Below are 27,621 nucleotides of genomic sequence, written 5' to 3' on the forward strand. Positions count from 1 at the left end.
GTCAGCTGCTTGAGAAAGATCAAAAGCGATTTATTTCTCCCGCTATAAGAGACATCACCAGAGCAAGCCAGCCTCCGGTGTCTCCTCTCTAGCCGAATGAGAGGATCCAACATGGCTTCAGCCGTCACACATGTTTTAGGGGACAGGGAAGGAAGATATGGAGAAGGGCAACAACGACAGTCAGTTTCATCAGGAACTGTCTCTGAAAGGCCAAACGGCCCTTCTGCCTGGGGACTCACAACCATTTCCTTGGCCGGGTTTTGCTAGAACTGAAGCTGAGAGCCAGAGCAACCTTCTACCCGGTTAAAGCCAGGAAGTTTCCATGGCTGAGAAGAGAAGGGAGAACTGAGTGAGAAAGAATTTCCGCCACACCTCTCTCATAAACTCAACACAGGGATTGAACCACTGAAGCACTTGGCATCTGCCTGGGCTATCCTGCCCCCTCATGAGACTATTCGAAACCAGCTTTCTGTGGACATTGTGTTGGAGCATCTCTTACCTACACCCAAGCGAGCGTCTCTTCTTCCCCGATGCGGTGTTGCTGGGAGCGGGGGCGGCCTATGACTCCGTATAGGTGACCAACAGTACATAACAAATCTACCCACCTCTTTCTCCGGTATTGCTGTAATACACCTGCTATCTAATTGCTCTTCATTGACCTGAAGGGTTATTAATCTTTGTTAGGAAGACATGCTAATTGTACCCAACTAAGCAAATCATAAAGCCACCCAAGTAGAAAGCAAACAAAGTGTATTTTGGGTAGAGGACAGAGGGTCCTAAGGCCACCTGGTTTATTCGTGGTGTGGGGTCAGCAGTTGTTGGTTGACCCAAGTCCCCTCATTTGTGTCTTATCTCTGGCTATTTGCTTTAAGAGTTTAGCACTCAGCAGTAAGGAGAGAAGCCGTCCACATCTGCCTGCTGTGCTGGCATCAGCACCATCATTACATCCACAGAGCCATTACCTTCTGGTCCTCAGCGTGAGCCTCTGAGCAGAGATGCTGCCCACCTGGGATTAGCTCAGCTGCGGACCGTAAACAAAGCAGGCTTCCAGGGGAGTGCTTGCCCTTGGCCAGCCCAGGGCTCTATCTAGCTAGGGTTAAGTGAGCACTAGCCATGAGGCTATCAGGGCTGGAGAAGTGAGGTGAGGAGGCGAGTCCATTAAAAACACCGCTGGCTTGACTTATCGCTTCCCATGACTATATCCTTTTAAACGTCCACAGGCCTATAAAAATTCCATCTTCCTCCCATGCGGTCAACTGACCCACTGCCATGGACACGGGCAAGGTTCTGACCCTGTGCATTTATCTCAGCTAGAGCCAGGTGACCTTGTCCTGTAGACTAAAAATACCCAGCGCTTCTGACGGTTCACTTTTATCTTTGGATCGTGATAATAAAAAAAAATACTAATAATATAATAATAATTTAAAAACAATAACACACTAATAATATAATAATAAAAAAACAAAAATAAACCAGGATTAAAAGATAACACAGACTTGGCGGCCCATGCATGCCACCCCTGCTGCCCAGACCCACTGGACTTTAGTCTTTAGTGATTGTGAGTCCAGCTCGGGACACGGTGGGCAGGGACAGCTTGTAGGTTTCCCAGGCTCCTGAGGGCAGCAGATCAGGGCGGACTTTGGGTTCTGCTTTTGCAGAGGACGTGAGTTCAATTCCCAACACCCTCTTCAGGCAGCTCACAACTGTTTGTGACTCTAGCTCTGGGGGATCTGGCGCCCTCTTCTGGTCTCCCCTGGTACCTGCACTCAGGTGTCCATTCCCTCTTCATATACATAATGTAATAGAAGTAAATCTTAGAAAAGAAAACCACATCAGAGTTCTGGACACTTACTTTCATGTCAATAAAATGAGAATTTATGGGTTGTCTGCCTTCTCCCTCTTCTCTCCATCTCTCCTTCTCCCCCTTTATTTATTTATTTGACTGGCAATGGATCCTGGGGTTTTGAGCATACTGCATAAACTCTTAACCACTGGGTTACACCTACAGCAACAGACTGTTTCCCGAAACCATTCACTGGCTGAAACTGGCAACCCTCTGTCTTGCTGTGTGCCCCGTGTTTTCTGGGGCACTGATTTTTCCACACATCTGCCTTATTTAAAATTCCACCGATGGTGTTTAAACTGTTTTTCTTAATCTCTTCCTGTCTTTCCTCTTAGTCTCCTAGCTAGAGTGCCAAGTGCATTCTCTCTAAAATAGCCATCCGGTGTGGTCAGCAAGGTAGTCTCCCCCAGGCCTGAAAGCTAACTGGGGTTTTAGTAGCTTCTGTGTTTGATCTGAGATGACCAAGAGCGTGTTTGTGGGATAAAGTTGTTTAAAGCTGCTCCCAGAAGCTGACAAAATCGTAGGGACAGAGAAAACTTCCCAATGTGCTCTCAGGACCTAAGGATCCACGAAGGCACGAAGAAAAAAGTAGAAAGAATCTATGGCTGTGGTTTTAATGAGGTCTCAAACTAGTGACCTTGGTTCTCAGTCACACTGAGAAATGACAGACTACAGTCTACACAGTACTTACTACTAAAGGAGATGCTGACTTGGGAAACCAGGGCTGCTTGACCAACACAAATTCAACACTAATTTGGTTCTGTAAAGGGCAGAGTTGACCTACATGGCTTTAAATGTCTTTTCAATTGTTCCTCTGCTCTGAGAGGACACAAGCTTGAAGTCAGCTGAATTTGGCCCGAGGCTGATCTAGATAAGCCCTTCAAGTGTTAAACTGCCCATGAGCACATGCTTGTTAATGACGTCTGTCCCTCCTTACCTTTAGTGAGATTTTAAACTGACCATTTAAAATGATGTTTCCGAACCTGATCCATGTGGTACGAATGTGTCTCTTCCTCCATTCCATCCCAACATCTTCACCTTGAGGAAATTGCAACCCATTAACGATGGCCAATGAGATGGAGCTATGAGGGCAAGTGGGCTTTGACACGGTCACTGAGGAAAGGTTAGAAGTCCTTGGACATTACTCCCTCCTGCTGTTAATGACAGAGTTCAGGGAAGGACTGAGTCACGTGAGGGTCAGAAGGTATTTTAGAGCAAGAGAAGGGATACTGAGCAGCTTAATAATACCACTTGGCTGTCCATGATCCAGTCCCATGGAACTATTGTGCTCTTCGTCCTGTTCATGTGGAAGGGAAAATGGGGAACCCAGGTTCTGTTAATGGACATAAGAGGAACAGGAAGGGATCAAGAGTCTGAAGAGTCTGTGACCTGAAAGGAAAAAGCATAATCAGGTAGGCACATCCACCTTATTAAACTAAATATGAATAAATCACCAGCTAAGAATTTTGCTGTGGAAAGAATGTGTTTGCTCTTAATGACAGGATTTAATTTACACGTTCAACAACATGTTTTCTTTACTGATCTAAAGTAGTGAAATTGCCTTCCTCCTAGTGAAATTTATTGCCAATTAACATGCCAAAAGGCCTTTCTGACAGTCATTACGATAATCTATCATTTCTGCAGCTGCCAGGATCCTGTGCTGTGGTCAGATTCAATCGGAGAAGGGTCAACAGACTTCTCCACCAAGTGCTTCCCCCTTGATTACCATCAATTTACTTTTGTCCACAGAAAGGGCATCGCGGCAGAATGAAATGGAAGATCCCCTGAAGACCTCTGGCAAACACAGTCCCTGCCTCCGACTGAACGAAGTGTCTCTCTGGCCCTTGGTTCTGCTTTTGTGCTTCTGGCTGCACATCCGGGACAGCTCTTGGGCAGGCTTAGGTGCATGGGGGACAGGGTACCGCCACCTGTCGGTTTCTTCTCTCCAGTGACTAAAAGAAGCAATCCAGGTGGGGCTAGGCAGCGATTTCCGGTTTCCAGTGAGCCTGGAGTTTTCCCTGAAGGAGGAGTGACAGCTTCAGTTACAGGGGTGGGGTTGGGGGTGGGGGTAGGAGGTGGAGTGAGGGGCTGGGAGGAGTGGGGGGTGTCTCCCCCTCCCTTTTTGTCTGCACCCATCACATCTCATCGCCTTGCGTCTCCCAGCACCTTTTCTCTGGCTTTGCAGATTGCACAGTCGCAGACAGCGTTCACAGCAGGAGAGGTTCCCTCCAAGGAACAGACAAAAACTCAAAACTAAGCACTGAGCCCGAGGTAGGAAAAGGCCGCATTTCCCCACACCAAGTGAGAAACTTTGTTTCTTTTGATGGGAGTGAGGGGAGGGGCCGTTTTTTATTTTTGTCTCTCGTGATTCACATCTGGGGATACAGTTCCTGCTGTGGGTTTCCTCTCCTGCTCCGTTGCCCTTTGTAGAGAGGGAGGCGGGACATGTGACTGAGCCCTTCTAGCCCACAATGCAACGCGTGTGAGGGGGCACAGCCCCAGCCACTTGATCATGGATGGAGAGTTCTGATTTGGCACAAATTCAGGGTGTGCGAATGCAAGTAAGGAGCTGTAAAATGTCTTCTGTCCTTAGTTATGGGCAAGGGCCTCAGAAGCAGGCCCTTCAGCCTTGAGACTCTGCAGACCAATCATTTGTGGGGTCTTAATGTATAACTTTCACCTCCCCTGCCTTCACATACAACACAGGTAAATCAGTTTGTCTTCATTTGGGCCCCTGCCTTTTGGTTAAAATCTTGCTTTATCCGTGGTAATGGCCTCCCTTCATGAGCATGTCATAGATGAAGGACCTGCTCGCCCTTCTCTAGAGGAGTGGAGAAACAGACGGCAATCTGGTGCAGAGCCTCGCCTGCCTGCTTCATGGCCGTGAGGCAGGCTGCTGTCAAGTCTTCATGGTCCTCAGCTGGGCATGAAGAGCAAGTCCTGCATTGGCTGCTGCACTCTGCTCTTAGCTTTTGGAGAAGCAAAACAAGCTGATAAATGGGCCGTCGCCTGGGGCGAGCCACCATAACCCGGGTAATTCACAATAACATTTTATGTTGTTTTCCTGATATCTGCCCACATTAGGAAATTCTTCATTTACAAAGCCATCTCCCAGGTTTAGAGAAAACATTTTTTTTCTATTCACAACAGATACATAGTCATTGCAGGAAAAAAAAAATAGAAGATACCAAAGGATAAGTTAAAGTGATTAGTAATCCCACAGCATGGAACTAACAGCAATTAATATCTGAATATATATAATTCCATAATTTTGTATATTTATTGGATGTGTTCACATAAAAAAACACACGCATATGCTATGAGTTTTATATATGGCTTTTATGGGCGTTCCATTCGTGACTCCAGAACCCTGTGGGCCATCTAGATGCCTATCAAAGTTCATCTATGCAGTGGAATACTGGGTGGTGGTTTAAAAGAGAGAACCCAAATGATACAGAAGGACCTCAGCAATATACTTTGGATTAAAACCTGTAGGATGCAGAAGTAATGAAGCCGTCATCTTTTTAAAAAATTTTTCCAAAACAAACCTCTTCAGATATTTTTTTATGCTTTAGAAATACAAATACTACATGCAATAGACAGGGAGCATGAGGTGTAAGGGGTAGGGGTGGGGGAGGGAATGGGAGCAGGGGCAGGGGCAGAGGAGGGGCAGGAGTGCAGCTACCTTGTGCCAGATTTGGGGAAGAAAGCTTGAGATCCAAACCCTGCAGAAATAACTTTTAAAGTCCTCCTTTATGTCCCAGTTGTCATTTCTGCTTCTAGGCTTTTAATATCTGACTCTTGGTATCACATAATTCTCTGTTATGGGCACCATCCCATACAGCCATCACTGCCCTTCTGTGGCTTCAGTGACATCCCTTTACCCATCCAACTGTGACAATCCCAGATGTCTCTGCCCATCTCCTGCTAGGTAAACTTGCTGGGAGAATACACAGTAATGGCTACTGGCCCAGAACAGAACCTACAGAGCTAGACAGATTGTTCAGCAAGGGAAGGTGTCTGCTGCCAAGACTAATGCCCCGATTCTCAGCCTCAGTCCACACTAGAAACAGAGAAAACCGACTTCTGCTGTCTTTTTTTTTTTTTTAGATTTATTTATTTTATGTATATGCATTTTATTTTATGCCACACCAAAAGAGGGCATCAGATCCAATTACAGATGGTAGTGAGCCACCATGTGGTTGCTGGGAATTGAACTCAGGACCTCTGGAAGAGCAGTCAGTGCTCTTAACCGCTGAGCCATCTCTCAGCCCTTCTGCTGTTTTCTGACTTCCATACACAAGCTGTGGCACGGGTAAGTCTTCAATACTTTCCCCCTTCTCTCTCACACAAATGAAAAACCAAATGGCAAACGGTGCTTTTGTTCCTAAAATTTGATGGCTTTGAAAACGTAAGCTCTATTTGTGGCCATGCTACCAAATATTACCAAACTGAATTCCACAGCTGGCTGCTGATTTTGGAGCTGGTAGAGCCCATGATAAAATTGTCCAGCCTGGCCCACTGAAGAGGCCTGAGGCAGACGTGACGTGGAGTTTGCTCCTTTATTAAAAACTCCTTTGTAAAACCCACTGACATATTTTTATTGGCTGCTCAGAGCTCTGTTTTGCAATTTCGTTGATTCTCCGGGCAGTGTGGAACCTTCTGGTAGGGAACCCATCCCGCTGGGCGACCTCAGGGAAGCCACCAGGCTTCATCAATCTCCCGTGTGAGGCGCAGAGCAGTCATAACAACCTAACTGGCGAGCTAGAGAGCCTTCTGAACTAAAAGGTCTGTGTGAGGACACGCTCGGGGTATTTATTGTGATTATCAGACCCCCGGGGCCCTTTGAAGAATTCTGTCTGATTTATCAGGCAGCTGCACCGAGGGCGTGCGTGGGGTGAGCTGGGAAGGATTAGAGGTGGAGCGAGGTGGTAAGCTGGACCAGGCCGACTGTGGAGCTCCAGGGGTGACCTCATAGTTACCCCCAGATGTTCAGACTATTTCTGAATGCCGCTAGGGGGCGTTGATGAGGTGCTATTTTCAGTGCTCGCTAAACTTTGGGAAGCAAGCAAGACTTCAGGCTTTTAATGCCCACTTTATCCCGTGACAGACGTAGAGATGCTTAAAAGTGGCCTGACCTTTCCCGTACTCCTTGCTGACCGGTTGACTGGCCATTCCTATTCAATATTCCTTTTAGCTTCAGCAACTTCCTCGTTTCTCCCTTTTTAGCAGCAACGTCATCAGTTACCGAGACCATTCATGGCCTTTTATAGTTCAGTCTCGGCTAAAGCATGCTCACTTTACCCTACCCCAAGAGAACACTTTCCTCTCCTCTTCTTTTTCCTCCAGGTGAAGAAAAACAGTGAACTGAAAAGTTGGCAGAAAGATAAGAATTCACGGGCCTCCATGTCCAGAATTACCCTGCTGTAGCACCCATGTCAGAGGTCCAGCATTGTCTTTCTCTTTAGATAGATAGGTGATGGACTTGACTTTAAGCGATGTATTCTGATTCGGACTGATTCCAAATAGTGGGGTGTTCGGGATTAAGAGAGCGCCTACTGCAAACATTTTCCAAGAAGTCTCTTTGTATTTTTAGTAGTGCCTCTGGGCATGGCTACTTACCATTCATTGAATTCTTTAAGGCTCCATTTACCCAAATAATTTCCTTAATGTTTAGGTTTTTTATCTCTCCTGGCCAGAGATTCTGCCCATTTGATCCACTCTTGTCCATTAAGGTAGTAATATTTACTCTAGATGCCCCTGCTGGAATATACAACTGTTATCAGGAAGGGGCCGAATGATGGGGCCGAGTGATTGAGAAAAGGTACGACCTCCTTCCGAAAACACACTTTGAAGAGTCAGCGTTGAATAACTGACCAGGCTGTCTCAATATGGGAAGCACAGAACAAGGTCTGGGAATATGGATCAGAGGAAAGAGAAAGTTTAAATAAGTCTTCCTATGCGTTTCATAAATCTAAGCACGTGTTGGTGGACTCCTTGTATATTGCTGGGTAAGTCCATTCTAAAGCTGTCTCTATTTCTGTGTCATAGACTAAGACATATTCTGGAAAAAACGCCCGGGCGTCGGATCCATCACGGGAGCACTGACAGCCCTGTCAGCTTTAACTAGACAGAGGGAGCAATCGTTTAGTATGGTCGTCACCGCGCACAGATAAAATCATCACTAAACATGTGTTAGGTGACACAGAGACGTCTCTTCAATGACACTTCCCTGAAAATGAAGAGCTGAGGCTCGCCAGGCAGGGGCGAAACACGGCAACCATGGGAACCGTCCGCCTCCCCTCCTGCCTTGTGTTAGGCCCTCCATCCTGACGCTTAACAAGCCACTGTCTCTAACGGGATTAACTAAGAAATAATTGCACACAGCCCGCATGCTGTCGGCTAACTGCTGCACACTTGTCAAGTATCATTTAGACGTGGCCAGAGTTCTATCAGGCACTAGGTAAGCAATTAGCACCGCCAACTACAGAATTCATAAAGCGAAGACCGTTCGGAGTGATGCTAAAACACAGCAGGCAGAGGTAGCCCATGCTTTTCATTTCAGACAGAAGAAAGACTTTATAGACTGTCAGCTGTGAGAAGAAAGTAACAGAGTCGGCTTTTGTCCCGTCGCTTCTCCAACACCTAGCTGGGGGGCATATTAACCTTTAAATATTATAAATAAATATTCACATCGTGAATTTTCATGTGTAATGTCACCGTCCAAAGGAAACCTGGCCACGTTGTAAATTCCTCTCTAATAATTGCTAATATTGTCCTCTACGTTTCAAGCATTGTTTTAAATTACATATATGAACACATCTCATCCTACGTTGACAGGGACCATTTAATACCATTGACCTGGGAAGAAATTGAGACAGTGAGGTGAAGTAACTTGTCCAGATTCACGTGAGGGGAACTTGAATGCGGACATAGGTTTCTTACTATTCTGGTGAATTGCCAGTGAAGACGGGCCCTGCAGGTCGTGCCCCATCGCTTAGGGCAAGGTGTTCTTGAGGCTCTTGGTGCTCTTGGTATCCTCTCATCTAGTTTCTGTCATCTGTTTCTTTCTCTGTCCCAGAGTGACAGAGTGGCAGAACGGCAGGCCACTCTCCTCCCGTTTCTCTTCTCAACATCGCGTGCTGCTGCTCGTGGTAACTGAGGATGTGTTACAAGCGAGCGCACCCAGGAAACTAACCCAACCTTCCCGTCAAGTGCACTTCTGTGGACTCTGCCCCTCCTGTCAGCCTCTCCTCCTCACCTTGTCCTCTTGCCTGTTTCTCCATCTGTGAAGTAAGATGCAGGAACCCTTCCTTCAAGCTGAGAGAAGTTGGTAAACATTCACACCTTTCTCCCTCTCCCTCCTGGTTAAGGGATGGCAGGCAGTCACTGTGAAGAGAAACAGGAAGGAAAAAAGACTGCAGCAGGAAGTCTGGGTGCTGGCTTTTCACATGGACCAGCCTTGTGTATCCATGGCCGGCCTCTGTGGTGCTTGAGTTGTGTCAAAGCACTTTGCACTTGGAAAGAGGCATCTCTTTTGGTACGATGTCACACGCTGGCTCATTTTAGCTTTCGACAGAATTGACCAGCGGAGCCAGTCGGTTCCTCTTCTGTTTCTTTGGTGGATTTTGAGAATTGTCATTCTGAGATCATGGCTTAAGTCATTGGACCTCTAGATGGTTTCCTCTAGATGCGCTCAGCCAATATGTCTTAACGGTTTTGGAAGAAGCCATGTAGGCTCTCACACAGAGTAGTGGCTTGAGCGTTTTCTTTTAGTCTGAGCTGTCTTGAAAACAGAAGTCAATGATGAGACATTGCCTTACAACTCTGTCGGCTGTAGGTCTGCACGGTTCCCAGGGAGTTAAAAGTAGTTCAGCCACCGGGGGAAATTCAAGTTTTGGAGAGCTCCGAATCTTATCGAGCCAGTATATACTCTCTAAGAGGTACTACCAGAGTGCCCTGGACCCTCTGGGAGAACCCTGACAAGGCTCTGGAAGGTGTCCATACCGTTGTGGACACTGCAAATAAATGGCATTGTTTTTATAAGTGTACACACGTTCCCATGGCTCAGTAAATGGAATACAGCCTTATATGTCCCGTCAGATCCTGAGCTGGGTCCATTTATTGGGAGTGTGTGCTAACCTCCTACATGAAAAGTCCGCTCCCTTTTTTGTTTCCCTCTTATCTGTTTATCTTGGAATCATCAGAAACTTACAGATGTCACTAGGAAGACCCCGTGTGCACACCAAAGGCAGATTTGCAGCAGTAGATGGCATTTTAAAATATTGACCTGGTGCAGGACTCTGGGATAAACACCTCGCAGGCAGTGATCTATTCGGTCCTTGGTTCTACCTGTATGAGGTGGCTCCTCCCCATTTTTCTTTTTACATTTATTTATTTAGTGAGTGTGTAAATTTGAGTGTGTATGTGTGCATATGTATATGTGTGTGTATGTGTGTGCACATGTATATGTGGTTATGTGTGTGTATGTATATATGTGTATGTATGTGTGTATGTGTGTGCACATGTATATATGTGTGTATGTGTGCATATGTATATATGTGTATGTATGTATGTATATGTGTGTATGTGTGTGCACATGTATATGTGGCTATGTGTGTGTGTATGTGTGTGTGTGTGCACATGTATATGTGGCTATGTGTGTGTGTGTGTGTGTGTGTGTGTGTGTGAGAGAGAGAGAGAGAGAGAGAGAGAGAGAGAGAGAGAGAGGACAGCTTATGAGAGGAATTGCTTCTCTGCTTCCACTCATTCCAGAGTGGGATCCAGGGATTGAACTCTCATTGCCAGATTTGGCAGCAAGCACCTTTACCTCCTGGCCAACTCACTGACTCCATTTTTATTTCTGTAAAGTAAATTTCTCATTCTCATATGTAGTAAATGAGAGAAATGGGTTCAAACACAGGCCAGTACCCTCAGCACCTAAGCTGTTGATCATTTGCAATAAACCCACCATTGTGTGCGTCTGAAGTGGACAGAACTGCTGTCCTGCATGTAGCAGAAGCAGTGTACACCTTTGATAAGAAGGCAGTTTAGATCCAAACTAAATCACTGGGCATCCATTAATAAGTGATATGACTCTTCCACACCTCAGGTGTCTAGGCTGTAAAAGTGGAACAGTATATACCACCCCTATCTGCTTGGAGACCACTGGGCCATCTGCCTCTGAGTGCCAGCCTAGGCTTGAGCTCTGTAGCTACCCAGGTGGCTTTCATGTTCCCAAGCACCTGTGTCAGCACCGGCCTGGATTCGGAGCTTCAATAATAACAACCGACCTCCAAATGTTGTCCCAGAGTTTAGGATGGGGGCGGCCATCAAACAGAAGTCTCTGGTAGCAGAAGGTGGTGTTGAGACTTGGAAAAACAAAGATCAGTCTGACGAAGTCACAGAGACGGAGGAGAAGGTGAGCTCCTGGTTAAGGTGCTCACCCATGTTGAGCTGAAGACTCGGAAAAGCTCTTTTCGTTTTATCGTATGTTGGACTGGCTTTTAGGAAAACAATCTTGGAAGTATTTATTTTATAATTCAAACAGCGTACAAGAAGATGTGGACAGCCAGGCTCTGAAGGAGGATAGTTGGGAAATGAACTCGTTTTCGGGAAGCAAGAATTTTCTGCCCTAGACGAACACAGATGGAGACACTCACTCCAAATAGGACAAAAGATATTGTCATCTGGATGCCGAGGCTCTTCTCTGATGCCCCCCAAAACTGGACCATTTGACAGCACGAGACAAACGGGACCCAGTTCATAACTTCTGAAGAGGATGCAGCTTGGAGTAGGAGCTGAGGATTCTGGGAAGAGGATGCCCTCTGAGACAGACGAGGACACCGGGATTCCCATTTTCCGACATCGATGGTGTGCCCGCAGATGGCCCTTTTGCTCTTCCTTCAGTGAACTCTGTGGTGTTTAAGCAGCTTTAACTAAACAGACCCTCCTTAGGCCTCCGCTTCTACTGTTTGGATTTCCCCAGGGTGGGTTTAGACAGTTAATGGAATTGCGCCTGGTGTGTGTGCATGTGTGTGCTTCTGAGAGGGGCAGAGAACAAAGCTGGAAATGAGCAGAATGGTTATTCTATCGGCTCTCAATGCAAGCATGTGCCTTTTGTTTCCAATGCATTTTAATTCCTTGCCAAAATCTTACGTTGAGGGATAAATGATACCACTGCTGCCTCTCGTTTTTGATGACGTTTAGATGGTTACTTGGCACTGCACATCCTCACTGAGATTATCTTCTAACCCCAAGTGCATTCAATTTACTCAGACATGATGAAGGCTGGGTTCTGGAGAGTTGAGACCCTCATCCTTTTGGTATACCAATGTAGGCTGTCACTGGGGAGTGTAGTGAGGTGACTGGCTCCTCTCCTGTTTTGCTAGTGATGCTAACACCGCAAGAGACTTTCGTAGCAGGGAGTTCACTCCATCATGTTCTCTTGAGCTGTGGGTGCTGTCTGGTCAGTCTTCCTCTTCACCCTCTGCGTTTGCTTCAATTATACAAAGCTCTTGACATTGTCTTTGAACGGTCTACTCAAAATGGCGGCTGCCACAGCACTGTCAACCAGCAGTGTGTCCTTCATGCAGCAGTTTCCATGATAGCTTTGTAGACAGGGGAGAAAAGAAACACAGGCGCCTGCCACATTGATTCTTGGAGTTTATGAACAGGGGAGTTGTATGGGAGCAGTATTTGAGGAGGATTAAGATGGTGGTGGGGCTTTGAGGAAGGAGCGTGGAATCAATGTTCCCTACTGGGATATTTTTTGCTTTTGTTAAGAGGGATCATGGGAGAATGAAGGAATATCCCATGTGGTTGAAGTAGATGTTTATGATTATGGGGGCTGTACTGGTTTGAAGGGACAGAGAGTTCGGCTTTAATCTAGTGACAATAATAAATATCAATTTATTAAAATAATGGCCTGTGACTGTGAATTTAATCTGTACAGTATGATAGAAAGAGCATGAACCAGGGGAAAGAATGGCCTCGCATCTTGATCCCCATCTTCTCTCATTCCAGGAGCTTGAATTGTTCATGTGAGGAGTCTTAGTTAGGGCTTTCCTGCTGTGAACAGACACATGACCAAGGCAAGTCTTTTAAGGACAATATCCATTTGGGACTGGCTTACAGGTTCAGAGGTTCAGTCCATTATCATCAAGGTGGGAACATGGCAGCATCCAGACAGGCATGGTGCAGGAGGAGCTGAGAGTTCTACATCTTCCTCTGAAGGCTACTAGCAGATATTGGCTTCCAGGCAGCTAGGATGAGGGTCTTAAAGCCCACACCCACTCCAACAGGGCCACACCCACCTAACAAGGCCACACCCACTCCAACAAGGCCACACCTCCAAAGAGTGCTACACCCTGGGCCAAGCATATACAAACCATCGCATGTGGCTTTCCTGATGATGTCTCTCCCGTTGAGAATAACATCTGCTGTATGTATCTACCATGTGCATGAGGAAAACATGCAATGAGTGTATTGCACCTGTGGTAGTTCTCCTGTTGTGGTAACATGTTTGGATAGATTCATCTCAGACTGTGACCCCGGGAACAGAGCCCTTACATAATCGACACTCCGAACTCATTCCCAGCTTTGGGATGGGCACGCCGCTCTTGGATTCCCAAGGTTCAGCCCTTGCAGTCAAATTTCTGGACGTGGTAATCGGTGATACACAGGGGGCAGCAGTGGCACCGGCTTGTCTGTTGTGCCAGGGTTTCTCGGAGCCGTACACTGCCCTCAACAGAGAACTCTGTTTATCACTTTGCAGATGCAATAAAAATAACAAATGCCCAGAGTAAACCTAATTCACTATGCTACTTAGTATTTGAAATACATAAATATGTCAAGCAAAAGACCTCTAATAGACCCTTTTATCCTCGTAATAGTGTACATATAATTTTCCTCTCATTAGTACAAAAACTACCCAGGGAGCTCTCTGCCCATCCTTCATCCATTTAATCTGCATTAGCTTCCTTTTACCTTGTGTTTAATCTGCTTCCCCTCAAGGTATTTTGAATAAATCAATAGGAATACATGATTGTTTAATGATTTTTAGAAGAGCCCCCTTCGACCACAGCTGCATGATTTAGAATGACTAATTCCACTTTTTACAATTGATCCTTCCCTGGGTGGACCATCCATTTCTGCCAGGCCATTGTGAGAGAATTCTCTAGCAGACTGCTCTCTATTCCCGGGGCTCCTGGAGAGTCTGGCTGCTGTTGTGGCTGGCAGGGCCCCTCCCTTCTCACCGCCTGATTGAGCGTCTTATAAAGGTTCACTCTCAGCGCCTTGCTCGGCTGCAGAGAGTAGGCAATTTCCTTGCAGCACCGAAGTGTCCCATTTCAAAATTTCTTTTCTCTATTTTCCTTTGGCCACTCGCGCTTGAGAATACCTAGAATCTTCTAGGCATTTTTGGTAGAAAAATGGGTAAAAATGTGTCCAAATGGTAGCAGTTCATTTGGGTTATATCTGTGTCGGGTTTTCTCTATGTGTGGACCGGCATGGGGGAGCGTGTGTGTGTGTGTGTGTGTGTGTGTGTGTGTGTGTGTTTATAGTCTATACCTGTGTGTGAATGTGTGAATGCCTAGGGTACAGGGATTCCTGATCTATTTAGTCACCGTAATATTTATCCTTTCAAATTTATCTGATGTTTGTATCCACAGAGACGCGTGAGACAGCAGCTGTGTAGGATCCTGCTAGTTCAGCCAGGCAATTTTATTTTCTTAACTATTTACAAAATATCTATTTACAAACCTGATTCTTCAACTAAACTGCAAACCCTTGTGAAATTTCATCCTGTTTGTCATTCTATGAGGCCAGTCTACCTTTCCCTTGGGCTGCAAATCCAGGAGTGTCCCTTAATTCCTTTTCTTAGAATCCAGTTTCACCTGTGTCTCGCCGGCTGCTTCTCTGAGGTTCCTACTATTGCAGAGAGAGAGAGAAAAAAATCCCTGACTCTTACCAGAATTCTTCCAAGCTCTTCCAAGAAGAATTCTTCATGAAGCTCTTCCAAGTCAAGAGAGAGAGAGAGAGAGAGAGAGAGAGAGAGAGAGAGAGCCCAAAACGAGAGCCAGTCCAAGAAACTGAGTCCCCAAAAGTGCCTTATTCTTAAAGGTCCAGTCGCTAGAAGACAAATCTCTATCCTCCCCTATCCCCTTGCAAACTGAGCCAAATCACCTTCCTGGGGGGAGCCTCCAAGCCTAGTTCAGTGGGGTCTGAACCATTTTGCTTTTATGGTGGGATAGCTCAAAGCCATTCAGGTGACTTTGTCTCACTTGAGGGCAAAGACCACCAGAGCTCTCCCAAGCACTTTGCCTTAAAATGGGTAGGAACTTCCCACTCTTTAGCATTCTGATGAAAGGAGGTCTTTAGAGGCCCACCCAAACTGCACCCCTACAGACACGCCTAAAGATATCTTTTAAGGGTTTCACGCTTTGCTAACCATTAGGGCTTTCCATGGGCAGTGATCAAATACCCTGCCACAAGTCACCTTTGAGACTCTGAATTGGAACTCAGAGATGTGTCTCAGCTGCACCAGTTCTTCCAGTGGTCTGTGTCAGGAACTGTGGGTGGGCCTGGGCTTGGCTGGAGAAGCTAAAGAACTATATGGAAGGATAAAAGAAAGGGGAGCAGTCGCTAGAGAGCCCAGAGGGCAAGTTCTGGCGTCCTGAGTGTGGTTCGGCCGCAGGTGAACTGCTCTAGTCGTCATACCTCCGGTTCTGTTTTCAAGTTACAAACCACCGTTTTGTGCTTAAGCGAATTTGATGTTTCCATCACTTTACCCCAAGGAAGTTTTACTATCAGAGTTAGGTTGGTCAGCCTGTATAGTGCAGCGAGAGTTCATTAAAGCCATTGTAATAGTGTAGGTTCTGATTACTTCTAAATGCATGGGGATACACACACACACACACACACACACACACACACACACACACACATAATTTCAAGTTCACAGAAAAGTAGGTAAGCAAGTTCTCTTCAGACTCTCTGAACCAAGCTCAGTGGTACAGTAAAATAAAGGGGTTTCCTCTCTCTCCATTATTATAAATAAAGTAATATTGAATATACATTGCCAATTGTATAAAATGACTCAGCATTTTAAAATAGATTTTGTCATGAACGTCTGGTCTGCCTCTGTCATCACAGTCCCTAAACTTACTTTCTCATTTATCATCTAAAATGGAGGAGGAAATATCTTATTCTCATGGTTGCTGTGAGAATTAAACAGGTAACACAGTTGATTGATTGGCTCTTGGATGGTGTTCACTCTGATGCACCCCAGAGGAACAAATAAAACCCCAGGGGTCCTCACACCATGTCAGGTACTCAGGACTCGGCCTCACTTTGTGCTGGTTGAGGTAGGGGGCATTGCCATCCATGTTCTGTTCCTCAGCGGGGGCTCACCTTCACCCCACTACCTAGTCTCTCTGCCAGCCAGAGCCTGCTGAGCCTGCAGGTGGGGAAAGCAGGAGGGTAAACTGTAACATTCAGCCAGCTTCCACTAGGGGGAAACTTTTAAGTTAAAATCCATGCTCAACTACTGAAGAGATTTCCAGCTTTAAAAATAATGTAATTATAATCGGGGTTGGGGATTTAGCTCAGTGGTAGAGCGCTTGCCTAGGAAGCGCAAGGCCCTGGGTTCGGTCCCCAGCTCCGAAAAAAAGAACCAAAAAAAAAAAATAATGTAATTATAATCGAACTCATTTTGCCTATTTGGAGAGAACTTCTAAATGCCAAAAATGTGTTTGTTTGTTTGTTTTTGTATCACTTAGACAACATTGTAATAAAGTCAGCTACTGAGTATCTGTGGTGGTTTGAATTCCTCATATTCTCCAGCATCCGAATGCTTGGTCCCCAGTTGATGAAACTATTTGAGTAGGTTTAGGAGATGTGGTGTTGATGGAGAAAGGATGTCACTGGGGACAGGTTTTGAGGGTTCAGCCCTGCACCATTTCCAGTGTGCTCTCTCATTGGAGACCTGAGTCCTCAGCTGCTAGTCTAACCACCTGTTACCTTTTCAGGAACCCTGAGCCAAGTAAACCATTTCTTCTAGAGGTTGCCCTGGTCTTCCTGCCTTGCCACACCAGTAGAAAGTAACCAAGCCAAGTTTATACAAAATAGCAAGAATGTGGGTCTAGGAGTTATCTACAGCTCAGGGCTGTAGTTGCCATGGTTACTGAATGACAGGTGACATCAGCCACCAGGTGAGTTAGCTGCACAGCGCTCATTTCCATAGCTTCAATGATGTCCAAACCTTGGATAGGACTGAGATTTTTTAAAAAAAAATTAAGAGAATTAAGTTTACCCTTGTTTGAGATTTCCTTAAAAGCCTGGCATGAGGGGTTGGGGATTTAGCTCAGTGGTAGAGCGCTTGCCTAGCAAGTGCAAGGCCCTGGGTTCGGTCCCCAGCTCTGAAAAAAAAAAAAAAAAGAAAAAGAAAAAAAGAAAAGCCTGGCATGAAAATCTAGTGATGGGAGCAGATATTCATTTGACAGCACAGCTACAGGCTCAGCTACTGTTCTGTGTGCAAGGTAGATGAGATGTCCCAATCTAAGGGGATTTGCTCTAATGAGAATGTATAACCAGAGGCTGGTGGTGGGACCTCCTTTGCCTCCATCCCACTTAAGGCTCTTTTCATTAGATCGTGAGTATCTTAAACCATGTTCTGTATTGTGTGTGTGTGTGTGTGTGTGTGTGTGTGTGTGTGTGTGTGCGTGCGTGCATGTGTGTGTGTGGTGTATGTATGTGGTGTGTGTGTGGTGTGTGGTGTGCGTATGTGTTGTGTGTTGTGTGTGTATGTGTGTGTGTGGTATGTATATGGTGTGTATGTATGTGTGGTGTGTGAGTACATGGCATATGTGTATGTTGTGTATGTGTGTGGTGTATGTATGTGTGTTTGTGTGTGGTATATGTATGTGTGGTGTATGTGTGTGTATGGTGTGTGTATGTGTGTGTATGATGTGTGTATGTGTGTGGTGTATGTATGTGTAGTGTGTGTATATGTGTGTATGGTGTGTGTGTGGTGTATGTATATATGGTGTGTGTGTATGACGTGTGTATGTGTGTATGTGGTGTATGTATGTGTAGTGTGTGTATATGTGTGTATGATGTGTGTGTGGTGTATGTATGTGTAGTGTGTGTATATGTGTGTATGGTGTGTGTGTGTGTGGTGTATGTATGTGTAGTGTGTGTATATGTGTGTATGGTGTGTGTGTGTGGTGTATGTATGTGTAGTGTGTGTATATGTGTGTATGGTGTGTGTGGTGTATGTATATATGGTGTGTGTGTGTAGGCATGAGGATAATTTTTGTATGTCACTCCTCAGGTGCTGCTCATGTTTTGTTTTATTTTGCTTTGTTTTGAAACAGGGTCTCTTAGTGACCTGTGACTTACCAAGTGGGTAGAATAGGCTAATAGCAGGTCCCAGGGGTCTTCTTGTCTTCACTTTCCCAGTGTTGAGATTACAAGCACATGCCATCAATTTCAACTTTTTAAAAATCTAGGATTCTCCAGCTTGCAAGCTAAGCATCTTACTGACTGTGCTACCCTCTCAGCCTGTCTGCATCGTGCTTTCAGTCAGTTTCATTAATGTCCATGGGGAAGGCACCTCTGTTTTCAGTTTTCTGAAGCAGGTGCAATTATGGGTTCAGCTCAGTCTGTGAGGCATCCTAAGAGCTGACACACATGGAGGCCCTACAAATTATGGCAGAGTCTAGGTTTGAACCCTTGCACTGCCAGTGAATAACTCCATGTGTAACTCTCTCCTTCTGTTCACTATCTCGGTTTCATAGAAAGAAAAGAAATTGTGCCAGTGTCTTTCTTTACCCACGGTGTGTGTCCAGCTTTTGAGAATGGTCTCCATAGGCTCATATATGTGAAAGCTTGGTTCCCAGTTAGTGAAACTGTTTGAGAAGAATTAGGAGGTGTGGTCTTGTTAGGAGGTGTGTCCCTGGGGTGGATATTGATGTTTCAAAAGCCTCAAAGCCCACACCATGCCCAGTCTCCATCTCCCTTTGCCTGTTGCCTGCAGATTAGGATATAAAGCTCTCAGCTACTGCTCCAGTGCTATCCCTGTCTGTTTCCTGCCATGGTGATAATGCGTGAACCCTCTAAAACTAGAAGCAAGCCTTCAATTAAACAAATAAATAAAATAAATCTTTTCTTTATGAGAGTTACCATGGTCGGTAACTCTTCACAGCAGTAGAACACTGACTATGACTGAGTGTCCATGTTCTGATGTAATTTTCTGGTACATTTCCTTCCTATTTTGTACAGGAAAACACTGGAGTAGTTTCTCAGAGCTAAGCACACACTATGTCTAATCACCACTCAGCACTACTCTTTTACTGGCTCTCCCAATCCACATGGCTTTAAGTATGTTTGCATAAGTTGCTGGTTAAATTGTGACATAAAATATTTTATTTAAATTTAGTATCTCAGGAGTGTGTATGTGGGGGGGTAAGCATTACACACTCGTACTTAGAAATTTTATTTATTTAATTATTCTTCAATATTTATTTATTTATTTGTGTGTGTGTGTGTGTGTGTGTGTGTGTGTGTGTGTGTGTGTGAAAATGTTAAGGGCAAAGATCAATTCAGTCTGCTTTTCGCTTTTTGTCTTGTTTGAAGCAGGGTGTCTCTTGTTTGTTGCTGCTCTGTGTACTCCAGACTAGCTGGACAATGAGCTTCCAGAGGACTAATCTGGTCCAAGGGTCTCTGGGGTAGGGTGGGAGAGCAGCAGCAGCAGCAGCAGCAACAGCAACAGTAGCAATAGCAGCAGCAACAATTGCAACAGTAGCAGCAGCAGCAACAATTGCAACAGTAGCAGCAGCAGCAACAATTGCAACAGTAGCAACAACAACAGCAATAGCAGCAGCAGCAGCAACAGCAATAGCAGCAGCAGCAACAACAGCAATAGCAGCAGCAGCAGCAGCAACAGCAGCAGCAATAGCAGCAGCAGCAACAACAGCAATAGCAGCAGCAGCAGCAGCAGCAGCAGCAGCAGCATTAGCGGCTGGAATTCTCCTTCTCTGCCTCCCCTCATGTCACAGAGCAGAGCTTACAGACACACACCATCAGATCCAGCTTTACTTGACTTCTGGGGATCTGAACTCAGTTCGTCAGGTTTGTGTGGCTTAGCCTCTTCTGCCCTAGGTCAATGTTTTGTGTGTTGGTAACAACAGGACCAATAAAAGGAAGGGAGGGGCTTTGGGAACATTTCCTCAGCTGGGAGGGAGAGAATAGATGAAGATTCTTTTTTTTTTTTGGTTCTGTTTTTCGGAGCTGGGGACCGAACCCAGGGCCTTGCGCTTCCTAGGCAAGCGCTCTACCACTGAGCTAAATCCCCAACCCATGAAGATTCTTGTTGACAAATCAGGCTAGGAAAATTTGACCTGACAAAGGGGCTCTCATGGCTGAAAATGTGTTCTTTGTTGACCTGAAAGGTATTTCTTCATGGGTTTCAGAAAGGGCTTGGCTAACTCTAGGAACATTTCTTTTTGTAAAGAACTGGCAAGGTCTCGTTTGTAGCTCAGTGATGGTGTGCACTGAAATGACTGTTGGTCTTTGAACTCCAGTGCCGGGCTTGGATCAGTTGAAGCTGAAGGGCTGGCAGTTACTGAGGTAGAACTGCTTTTCAGAGTCTACTCTTGAGGATTAAGAAGCAGAATTTCTGTGGCTATGCCCCTACCAGGCTAGCACATCTCTTCAAAACAGAAGGGTGCTTTATTACTGACTAGCTGTCCAGCTGAAAGGAGCCTGAGCTAAACGACAGGTAGGCGGCCAAAGGCAGATAAAGTAGACAGCTTTGGTCACTACTGCATCCTGTAATCACAATGACTTGACTGGGGAAGCCTCACCCTTGGGCTCATGAGTCAATGTTTTCTTTACAGGAATCATTTGGGGCCAGGGTGATATTGCCTTTACGATGGATGAGGTGCATATTTAGACAGAATGGAGCTCTCCACACTCACCAAGCCCCACAGACATGGTCTAAATGACTCAAAGCAGACAAATATTATTTCATAATTTTTTAAAAGTCTGGGGCGCTCCGTTAAATCTGGCTGCCTGTTTCACAGCTGTCATTCTTGGCAGATGTTTCTGAAGCCAGTGCATAGAGTCAAAGCCAGAGGCTGAGCGAGCTCTCGGGGGTCACAGATGCTGGCCTTTAATATGTGCGATAGAGCATTATGATTTCTTAGCGGAACATTTGTCAGGGTGACAAGTATTGGGGATACATTGTGAGAAATAAAAAGTTAGAAACGATCCTTTGTATGTTTGAAGCCTCTAAAATTATGTGATTAATCCTAATTTTTTATCCTATGTAAGAACTTATGATCTTAACAGACCCAACTACAAATCATTCTTTTTATGTTTCATAGAGAAGCATAGTATGAGTTCTTTCCCTTCCCTGACTTAGGGCACGAGGGCCAGTGAGACAAAGAGTTTAATATTTTATTTTTGACTTCACGTTTACAAGTGAAGAATGTTTCTTTGGGCTTGAAGTGATTCTGTGTCATAAGTACGCGGCGTGGTTAATAGACTATATAAAATGTTCTTGTGCATAGAAGCGTGCATGGGTGGGCACGTATGGACACACATTTCTACATGAGATTGTTAATGGACTGTTTTAAATCCTTACATCAACCGTTTTTCAAACAAGCTTCTTTGAGCCATCGCTTAAAATGTTTGCATTTTGGGAGCTGATCAAAGTCTTGAAGGTTTTGTGTAAATCAATAGACTGGCATGACCCGTGGAGGATCTGAGGCCAAGAGAGTTTTGTTTGAAGAACGGCACTGCTGTGGGGCTTGCCAGCCAGACTGTGAAGAATGCCCCTCTGTTTCTACATCCCTACTGTACCTTCTTTTATCCTCTGCCTGTCCTCTGAGGACATGTGGAATTCTTCCCAGCCCCACTCTGCTTAACCCTGCTTCTGATCTTCCTAGCCACTCCTAGACTCTCACACACATAAACATCTTTCTCTGACAACACGCCACGGTAAACCGATTCCAAGACCTGGCCTGCTTTGTATGCAGTTAGCTTGGCTCATGTACCCTTTAGGGGGTTGCCTTGGGTTGGGTACATGAGGCCCTTGTAGTCATGCCAAGCAAAAGTGTTGGCAGCATGCCTGAGCCTAAAGCGCTGAGCTGGCTACCTGTGCAGAACACTCGTGGTAAGCCGCTACTCCATTCCTAGACTCATTACCGCACCGCACTTTCCGGAGTGGGGAACTTGCTAATATCTGTCTCTTGTTTTATTTGAAAAGGGATGTGGGCATTAAGTTGGCTTGAATCATAATGTCCTAATTTTATGCGTGAATACGTAAATAAGGAAATTTACCTCTCACCAAAATTTGCACGCAAACCTACAATCAGATGCAGAGTCCAACCCTTGTGATGGGAAGGTGTTGCAAAATGGTGGCATAAAATTAATGGTCCCCATGGAGCAAAACATCAGTTTCTTTCTGGATATAGAGTATGAGGGACACCTGGATGGCTGGAAGGTGCCGTTTGTCCTCAGAGAGAATAGGATACCCGTTTGGAAAGCACATTCTAACGTCAAGGCGTTAAAGTGTGACCCCCAAATCCACTCACTGTCCAGTTCCTTTAGCTGTGGCAGCTGTGTTCGTCTGCTGAGTTGTGAGGCCCTTGAAGCCATACACATTGTCCTATGTGAGAAAACTTCCATTAAAAGTGGCCTTAGGCTGAATCTAGTTGGAAAATGGGATTGACTGAACTTGGCTCCTTTTTAAACTACAGAGATTATCAAAGCTCTTCGAATGTTCACATCCATTGTGTCTTTTTCAGACTCAAGACCAAAGAAAGCTTCATTTTCCTTCTGTGTTAAGGAATATAAATTTCTATCAAGGAACACGGATGCTTCCTAGAACACAGTTTAAGAAACAGTGGTAAAGGTCAGAGACTTTACAACTGTTGGAACAATGCTATTCTGTTTATGATTTAAGCAAATTTAACCTGCCCTGTTTAGGATACAGGTCACTCAGATTTCCCAAATGTGTCGCGTTGACACAGTAGTGAAACGTCCACTTCCTTTATAGGTGAATTCAGGCTCTGGTGGGCAAACTCGACTTCTTCCTAATGAGTGTGCTCTCATGCCGCCATCTCTAATTCGTCAAGGTTATTATACTGACAATTTTGCTGTTCAAATCCCTGGCCTAAAGCAACTGGGCTTGCACCCAGGAACTGGTAAGCAGATGCTGGAGAAGGCTCACAGCATGGATTGGTATGGACGGACGCCAACACTTGTTCTCCAGGCGTTTTCTTCCCTTTGAACCGAAGGCATTTGAACCTATGCAAAGCTTTGGGTGTTCAAAGTCTCTGTTCTGTGGGCTTTATAAAGCTGCACTCCAGTCATCTAGGGAGCTTAAGGACTCCAGCTTAGTCGGAGTTTCTTCAATTTAAAGTCCTGTATTTCATTCCTCCTTCAGACATGTCACATCATCCAACTGTGATGGGGCCACCGTCACCATGTCCACACCAGCACCATCAGTGACCCCGCCCCCCACCCCGCCCCCCACCAGTGCTTGCTGCATTACCTCATCCCATTCTTTTCTAAAATGATTTTATTTTTTCTTGGATATTTTATATATTTACATTTCAAATGTTATCCCCTTCCCCCCTCTCCTATGCCCCTCCCTCCTTCTTCTACGAGATGTTCCCCCTCCCACCCACCCACTCCCACCTCAACACCCTGACATTACCCTACATTGGGGAAACGAACCTTCACAGGACCAAGGGCTTTTCCTCCCATTGATGCTGGACAATGCCATCCTCTGCTACATATGTGGTTGGAGTCATGGGTCCCTCCATGTGTACTCTTTTGTTGGTGGTTTAGTCCCTGGGAGCTCTGGTGGGGTCTGGTTGGTTGATGTTGTTGTTCTTCCTATGGGGTTGCAATCTCCTTCAGAAAGGACTGAAGAGTCCCTTCTTTAATTCCTTCATTGGGGTCCCCTCGTTTAGCCCAGTGGTTAGCTGCAACCATCCTCATCTGTATCAACAGGGCTCTGGAAGAGCCTCTCAGGAGACATCCGTATCAGGTTCCTGTCAGCAAATACTTCTTGGCATCAGCAACTGCGTTTGGTGGCTGCATGTGGGATGGATCCCCAGGTGGGGCAGTCTCTGGATGACCTTTCCTTCAGTCCCTGCTCCACTCTTTGTCCCTGAATTTCCTCCCATGAATATTTTGTCCCCACTTCTAAGAAGGAATGAAACATCCACATTTTGGTGTTCCTTCTTCTTGGGCTTCATATGATCTGTGAATTTTTTCTAAGGAATTCCAAACTTTTGGGCTAATATCCACTTATTAGTGAGTGCATACCATGTGTGTTCTTTACAACAGTTCTTTGAGGTCGGTTTTCTATGTGATAAAAACAAGTTTGTGAATGACTAAGTGACCTTTGAGCTTAGCCCTGCCAGAGTCTAGAGCACTCATTACTTACGCAGTGTACTTCCCAAGCTCAGACATGTTCTCTAGGGGGTATATACATATATAGGTATGTATGTATTTATGTATGTATGTATGTATGTATGTATGTATGTATATATAACACACTCACACATACACACACACATATATCTCTAGAGCCCACGTGAGGCTGGGGACTATATATGTATATACTGAATACATTTTCTTTTATTACTTTGGGTATCTCCTGGTCTAGTTGGTGACATTACTGTCATCCTGTGTTTGTTAGCTAGATTCTCTTCCCAAGTTCAAAAAACACTGGGTATCATGCTATAAATAGGTTTCAGTTACCATAGTTGATTTAAATAACACCAGTTTCCCAAGAACATAGTTCCAACTCCAGGTAATATTACTTTAAACCCCCACAGTGTGCATGCACATGTGTGTACATATGCATGCGTGCATGTGTGTATGTGTGGATGTCTGCATCCTATGATGCGTGTGTGGAGGTTAGAGACCTTCCCTTCTACCTTGATTGAGACAGGATCTTTTGTTGGCCATGCCTGCATGTACCAGGTTAGGTGTTCTGCTAGTTTCTGGGGATTCTCTTGTCTCTGTCTGCCATGTCATTTATAGGAGTCCTGGAATTACAGAGCACATACTATGGTACCCAGCTTCGCATGACTTCTAGAGGTACAAACTCAGGTTCTCGCCCTTGTACAGCAAATGATTTCCTCAGCGAACTGTCTCCCCAGCCCTTCAGTTACATATCAACTGTAGCTGTATAGAATATAAGCTTTGCTGTTAGCTCTCTGGTCCACAAATCACTATGTAAAATAATGGGGGCCCAATAGTGTCCATGACTGGGCATAATAGTCCTTGAGAAGTCTCACTAGCTGGCCAGTGAGCATCTGTTGGCTCAGACAGTGGGGTATGTGGTTGAGCTGCTTCCTTGATTTTTCCTTTGCACTGGCCAAGTGCTACAGTGTGAATCTGGAACATCCCCGAAGGCTCACATGTTAAGGGCTCAGCTGCTAGTTTCCAGGGTTTGTGGAAGGGGTTAGATTACATTGGATTAATCCATGGATGGAGTCATCATGCCATTGTACTATTGGAAGGTTGTCTCTATTCAGTTGGTGAGCTAACTGGAGGAAATAAGTCACTGGCTGTGTTCCTTTACAGGGTTCTTAGACCCTGTCTTCTTGTCTTTGTTTCCTGCCACTCTGAGGTGAGCAGCTTTGTCCCTCCACACATTCTTGCCCACCCGCCAATACCCCCAACCAGTGATGTCCTGTCTCATACACACCTCCAGTAATGGAGCAAGTTGATCATGAACAGAAACTTCTGAAGTTGTGAGTCAAAACAAATATTCTCACACTGGACAGTGGTGTTGCACACTGTTAGTCCCAGGACTTGGGAGACAGAGGTAGGCTAATCTCCGTGAGTTCAAAGCCAGCCTGGTTCCGGGACAGTCAGGGCCACACAGAGAACTCCTGTCTTGAAAATCTAACTAACTAACTAACTAACTAACTAACTAACTAACTAACTAACAACTAACTATTCTCTCTCTCAAAAGGAGATCAAGGTTGAGTCTGCAGCAAAGAAATAAACGTTTGATTCTGGTGACAAAGACCGATGTCATAGACGTTACACAAATGCAGAACGAGCAGAAATACCAGATGGAGAGACAGTGATGCATACAGCACACACTGCGCCGGCTCTCAGTGTGCTTCCAGAGGGACTTACACCACCCACACGGATGAAGACAGTGTTTGTGATGAACGGTGAGCATATCCCGTATGGAGTGACACTAGCTAGTCTTGGTGATCTTTCACAACACCGGTGGAGGCAAATGACTTCACCAAACGTGGATGGTGGTGTTTCTGAGGGGTTGGTGACTGCCGCATACTTAGAAAAGAGAATGGTAGCTTGTTTAGCTTGGAAAAGTGGCTACGTTCATATGGAGAGAAGGCAAGGGATGTTCTAATCTCACTAGGTCCAGGCAGAGCTGGGGTACTGTGACAGTCATTTTAAACAACACCAAATCCTGGGGAAAATGGTTCTCTTTATTAATAGGAAGAGAATCGACTTAGCCAACCCTTTTACTGCACATGGTTTAGGCACGGTGAGAAATCTGCTAGCTCTCCAACTGACTGAGGATTAAAATCTAGGCCACATGAAGAACTCAAAGATTGAAATAAAAAAACCCCAAACAATCCAATAGACATCCATAATGAACAGTGTTTAAACTGACATGCAAATGACCAGGAAGAATATAAAAACGTGTTCTATACTCTTGGCTGTCAAGAAAATGCAAATAAAAATTACACTGCGATCCCAGCTTACCCCAGTCAGATGAGTATCCGACAGTACATGCTGGCAAGGAGGTGCAGGAGGAGGAGGAGTTCTACACTGGAGGGAGGAAGGTGAATTAGTCACACACCATGGCAATTACTACAGAAGTTCTTTTAAAAGCTGAAACTAGAGCTACCATGTGAATGAGGTATATTAGTCCTGAGCTTTCCCCAAAGAATCTAAGGCAGCAGACCCTGGGCCAGCTGCACACCCACATTCTGTGGCACTAAAGATACAGCATCTACCTGGAGGCTGTGCATGTATGCATGTATGCATGTATGCATGTATGTATGCATGTATGCGTGTATGTATGTACGTGTGTATGTATGTGTGTATGCATGCATGTATGTACATATGTATGTTGTATGTACATATGTATGTTGTATGTATGTGTGTGTATGCATGTATGTATGCGTCTATGTACCTATGTATCTAATTTGTCTATCATCTATCGTTTATCTATTTATATAGCATCTATTTATCTACCTATCCATCTCTTTTTGTCATCTATCAACCTTATAATCTATCTATCTATCTATCTATCTATCTATGTAATCTGTCTCATCTATCAATCTATCATTTATCTATTTATCTATCTAGCATCTATCAATCTACCATCTACATATCTTTATTTATCATCTATGTATATCTATTTATCTATATCTACCTATCAACTATCTATGTATATATTATCTATCATCTATTTAATTGTCTACTTATCATCTACCTATCCTCTATCTATTTATCTATATCTACCTATCGACTATCTATGTATATATTATCTATCATCTATTTAATTGTCTACTTATCATCTACCTATCCTCTATCTATCTATCTATCTATCTATCTATCATCTATCATCTATCTATCAATCATCTGTCTATCTATCTACCTATCAATCAATCATCTATCTACCATCTATCTATCATCTGTCTATCATCTATCTATCATCTATCTATCTATCTATCTATCTATCTATCTATCTATCTATC

Source organism: Rattus norvegicus, chromosome 14, assembly GCF_036323735.1.
Source record: "Rattus norvegicus strain BN/NHsdMcwi chromosome 14, GRCr8, whole genome shotgun sequence".
Lineage (NCBI taxonomy): Eukaryota > Metazoa > Chordata > Mammalia > Rodentia > Muridae > Rattus > Rattus norvegicus.